Source organism: Rhynchophorus ferrugineus, unplaced genomic scaffold (assembly GCF_030347505.1).
Source record: "Rhynchophorus ferrugineus isolate W39M unplaced genomic scaffold, kcgeb_rfMv2 rfM9, whole genome shotgun sequence".
Taxonomy (NCBI): Eukaryota; Metazoa; Arthropoda; class Insecta; order Coleoptera; family Curculionidae; genus Rhynchophorus; species Rhynchophorus ferrugineus.
This window is the reverse complement of record NW_027472588.1, coordinates 39,553,506-39,559,505: the sequence shown is the minus strand read 5'-3', so window position 1 is coordinate 39,559,505 and position 6,000 is coordinate 39,553,506.

Genomic DNA, 6,000 nt, shown 5'->3' with positions numbered 1-6,000 from the left:
AACAGTTGGATGGTCGCTATAATCAGTATATCACTCTTGAAGGGAGTTATGTTGATTAAGTAAAACTAATTTTGCCAAAAAATGTGTTTTACTATGGTAGGCCGGGGACTTTTCAATTGAACTGTTATCTTGCTGCATTTACACAATGTTGATAACAAACATAAATTCGTCAGAAAGAAGAATCAGAAGAAGAAAAGCCTTTACGAAGTCAAAATTCGATGTCGATCGGTCAAACGATTGGTCAACAACTATATAAGAATAACAGAAGAGATGCTATCTTCCATCTTAACAAGGCGTGACTAAACCTAACTCCTTGGTAACCCGCTAAAAACTGTGACACCTTGGTGAAGAAATTTTGATTATCCATATAGTCCAGACAGAGTACCGTAGAGTTACCGTAGCTCACATATCATGAAGCTTTGGCAGTTTTTTTTTAAATGTTGATGAAATAATATAAGAATAACGGACTAGAAATTTCTTTTATAGATTGGAATGGGAATTTTTTAACAGATGTTACATTCTACATAATATAAATACACTTAAAAATTAACTAAATATGCTTTATAAAAGATAATCAGAATCAAGTAAACAAAAACAGTGACCCTTTTCACTCGAACGCTGTAACGTTAATAAATCCGGTTGAAACAATATATTTGAGTTAACATTACAAATGGCGTAAAGAACGTATTAATCTGGGTTAATTAAATTAGTAATAAAAGATCATTTTAGTTGCCACAGAGGAAATTTTAAATGGCTGAAATCCAATATTCGTAATTTAATTAGAATGTTGTATGTCTAATGATGGAAGTATTAGAGCGTATATTAATAGAAAAAGTATCATATCGTATAAATTAATGTTATTAGTGATTAGTGGTTTTTTTTTACGTTGCGAAATAATAATAATATATATCTAAAATAGGAGATATCTTAAATTGTATTTTTTGTGTTGACATCTTTATTAGATATGCTTAGTTCAATCTTAATTATAAATTAATTTATTGCTACAGTTCGTTTATACTTGGATTAGTTCACAAGCAAGACGACTGCGAGAAAATACATAATATGTATTCCTCAATTAAATTGTAAAAAATGAAATTGTTTTTTACTATTAGGCGCTTGTATTGCTTATTGTATTTTTTCATTTTAAAAAGGTATTTATTGTGAGAAAATGGAACAGTATAACGTGGGCCAAAAGTCCCGCTACCATTTTGATTACCTATAACTTTGCTCAAAGAAACGATAACTAAGTTTGGGTTTCATAAAAAGTTTACTTGGTCTTTATATTTTTTTTTAGTTTTGATTGAAGTAAAGTTATGTTGGCTAAATGGTGACCGCTATTCGCTATGAAACTTTCGGCTCTTTTTAAGGCATTTTTCATGACGTCCTGCAACATCTAGGGTTGAATTTCTTCAATTTCGTGACGAATATTGTCTTTAAAATGTTGAGTAGTTTTGGGGGTTATTCACATAAACTTTTGATTTTAAAAAACCCCACAGGAAAATGTCTTGTGCTGTTAAATCCGGAGATCTGGCTGGCCATGCCAAATCGCCATTTCGCGAAATTAGTCTTCGTGAAAAAACGTCATTGAATAGTTGAATTGTTTAACGAGTTGTGTGTGCTGTGACCCCATCTTGTTGAAACCACATGTCCTCTAGTCCTTGCTCTTGCATTTCAGGCACAAGAAAATTTCGAATCATGTCTTGGTACCGTTTAGCAGTAACAGTAACAGCAACACCTTGGTCATTTTCAAAAAAATAGGGACCAATGATCTTTCCAGCATGAATACCATACCATATAGTTTCTTTTAGTGGATGCAATGCTGTTTCATAAATTAGTTGTGGATTTTGTGTTCTTTAAAACCGACTGTTCAGTTACTGACGTGGCCGCTGAGAAGAAAATGGGTTTCATCGCTCATCAATTTAGACGAAAAATCTTTTTCACCATCATTTTCATCAAATTTCACCAGACAGCCTTAGGATTGCATTACTGTACTCAACTTTCTGGAGACTCCGCGACACTATCGCGCACCAGGGTCTTATTTTCAGTGTTACGAGACGTCCGTTGTCTTCCAGAACGAGACCTGTCTGCCGTCGTACCGTACTGTCAAAAATTCGTATGTAAACGATAGATGATTAGGATATTTTTGACGCAATTTCCGCTGAGTGGCAATAATGAAACGATTATTTTCAACAAATATTGTCACTATTTCCGCTCGTTCTTGTGGCGTATATGTATCCACAATAAAATTTGGACGTCTACACAACACAATAGTTAAAGCGAAACTGAGCTAAACATCACATACCCAAGATGGCGCGCAATCAATATAGTAGCGGGACTTTTGCCTCACCTGTTATATATTTATCAACATTTTTTCAATATCTGGTAACATACCGATACCATGTTGAAAGATCTATATTGATTTGGCTGCGACCCGATCATCAATCTGAATAAGTGATAATCAGAAGGTACTAGGTCCGGTGAGCACTTTGGTCGTGGCAGAACTTCCCACTGGAGCTATAATAATGTATTCTTCACAACTTTTACAATGTGTGACCTCTGTGTCGATGTTGATGACCCTCTTGGACTAACCCATGAGTTTTTCCTCTTGGTATTGTTGTTATAGATCCACTTGTTATCTGCATCAGTTGTATCAGCTTTTTTGAAACGGTTCGATATAATATTTTCAGCCAATTCGTTTGGTAATTATTTTCATTTCTTTTGGATCATTCTCATTACATGTAAACCGTTGATTCATCAGGTTTTTTGACAGTTTTTTACCTTGTTTTCAAAGACCTTTTTTGGTCTTCCATGTCATATCTTGACATTAATATCAAAATTTCCAATTTTAAATCATTGAAACCAAAGCTGATACTTGGGATATGACAGAGTAGCATCACTATACGTTCCTAGAAGTCCTCGATATGCTCTGGCAGTAAATTTCATTGATACCTCGCAGGTTTATGTATATATCTCTGATCAGAATAAAGACGAGCACCTATTCCTGACAAACAAAAAAGTAAATAAGACAAATAATATATACAATTTTTGTTTGTTTGTTTTTTTTTCCGATTCGGAAAGAACTAAAATGTTATTTAATATACTTATATTCATTTCAGTTCATATCTACCCACAACCGCTGCCCCTGTCACCACATCCCCCGCAAACTCAATACTCCCACCTTCACCTATCACTAATTAATAGCCCAATTATTGCAGTTTAACCTTTATTTAGTGCACTTATACCCAAATAAATCTATCCGTATCGATAATTTATATAAAGACTCAGAAAACACATTCGAATGTTAAAAAGCAGCCAACCCAAAGTGAAATATCTTTCAAGGTAGCTTCCCACTAAGAGCGACGTAAAAGGTTCCAATAAATAATAAGGTTAATTGATACAGTCGGCCAATTAAGAGACGCCGAATGCTGACATTTTGGGAGTGAGAGACTGTTTCTAGTGATTCCATTTCGACGAAATTAATTCGGTTTTTCTTACAATTTGTTCAATCTATTTCTGTCCTGAAAAATAATTGATGATAGTTGAACACATTATCCTGTTAAAGGCTGTTTAAAAGGTGAATCATTACTACGTTAATATTACTATAATTTGTTTTTGAAGTAGTAGTATAATTTATAAGAACTTGTATGTATTTCGATCGGCGATATGTATTGGTGAAAATGCGAATCATCAATTAAGTAACTGTTAAATTTTATGGTTTTGTCTCTACATAAAACAACAGTTGAGTATTATTGCCTTAGTCAGTCTATATAGACCTGCATTTTTGATTTCTATTTCTTTTATTATTTGATTTTCATTTGAAGGAATTCAATCTGTCCAAACCTGTCAAAATAGAAATCCATGATGGTTCTAATCACTCTTTCTACGAACAAAATTCTTTCCTGATATATATTTCCTAAAACACAAAGAACCAGAAGCGAGGGAAGGGATAAATCTGGCGAATAAAGTGGATACTGTGATAGTTAGTAGTTTAATTTATAGACTTCTGTTATTTTTTATAAGTAGTGTCTTTAGGTATATTATTTGCATGTTTTTTTCTGTAAACCATTTTTTTTCAGGATTTTTAAGATCCAACTTGTCCATAATCTTACATTAATACTGCCTGGTTATCTTTTATGACTATAATAGAATAATGCCAATTTTTGGTGTCTTCATATGATATGAGATGATGTTCAGTCACGGAATAAAAGCGAAATAAACAGTAAACCCTTTAATTGAACAATGTTCGGTAAATATGGTGGATGGAGTAGTACGTCCCACGTAAGTCTTTCCAGTTAAAATTTCGCATATTTTAAAAAACACGGTAAAAAATATGGTTATCATGTTATAAGATCACTTAATGGTATTTCTATTAAAAAAAGATTTCTTTCGATAACCAAAGAGTGGAGAATAATATCTTAATTTCCTCTACAACAGTTGAAAACCGAAGGTTTCGGTGTAAGTATTTGTTCTTCGAGTATCTGGTTGCATCCACAATACTTTTCAGGACTTTATTCTGAGATACTTGTATTATGTTGATATTTTTTTTCGCAAAACATCCTCATAATTGCAGGTGTTTCTTTCACTGTTGAGTAACCTTATTCTTGTTTAACTCTAGACATCCTGTGTGGGATGTAGAAGTTCAGTGTATTACTTCGGTAACCTTTTAGGGACTTTGGTCAATCGTTGAATGCTTGTCTATAAAACAAAACTAATACACCGGTATTAGATTTTTCTCTATAGAATTGGTTTTAACACACATTTTTCAAATGCTTCTATTTTAATCCGAATCCGATTCGTATCAATGCATTAATCAAGTTGGCGAGTTTTATAATTACATTTGGTAATAAATTACAATATATTATTCTTTTCTTTGACGATTTCGTTTGGCTTACCAACTAGAGAAGCTTAAAAAAAAAGAAATTTGCAAAATTATGTTGTCAGCAGATGTCCAATTTGATGTTTAACATATATTCATTAAAGAAATAATAATTTTCATTAAGGAAAATCATTCGCCAGGTGTTCATTTTTACGCCCAATTCATATTTACCACGGCAGCAATTATCAATATTTTAACGATCTGCAATATGGTCAGTTGCATCGTAAAACCGAAAAACCACAATGGAAAACGTGCGAAGAAAAATCCTCCGTGTCGTTGTCGTGAACGATCATTGTTCTCCTTCGTTTTGTTTCACGATTGGTCATTGGGGCATGAAACACTTTCTTTTTGGTTGACAGCGTAGTAGTATGATTTGTTTAGCGTTAAAAGTAAATTACCACGTTGACTGCGCGATTGATAAATGAGTGCTGCAGATAATATCATTCTTGGATTATTTAATATCTGTAAAATGCATAAATCCTTGCAGGTTTTCTACTTCCCTTTGCCAGATATGTTTCTTATAAGTTTCTCATGCTGTCAGAAGCTGGACTTACTATTGTTTAACATTTTCAAGATTGATTCTGAGGTTCTGATCTATTTTGTTGATCTAACAAGTAATACGTAAACATTATCAGTTAATACTAAGTTAGGACCTTCCTATACACCTAGATGTAAGTTATTATAAAAACAAATTGTAGGTTAGTCGACAACCATTAGTAACATTTTAATAAATAATAATTTAAAAAATTAACTTATAGTCCGATTCTGGAATAAGATACGTTACATCATGAGGAAGGAGAATAAGTAAAAGAAAGTCAAAATGAAAAATAAACAAATGTACAAGAAATATTATTATAATAAAAAATTAACTTTTTTCTAATAAGATAAAGAAGATAAAAACGTAGAAAAAAGAGAGAGAAAATAAAATTTAAAAAATAATAATGACAAAAAAATGGACTAAGAGAACTATAATATTAAAACATTATAAACTTATTAAGTTTTTAACTAACGATTATAAAAGAGAACAAACAATTGATGAACGATGACAGCATACGAAGAAAAAATAACAAAGAAAAACACAAAATAATAACTGGACAGAGATCTTATCTATTCTAAAAGATCTA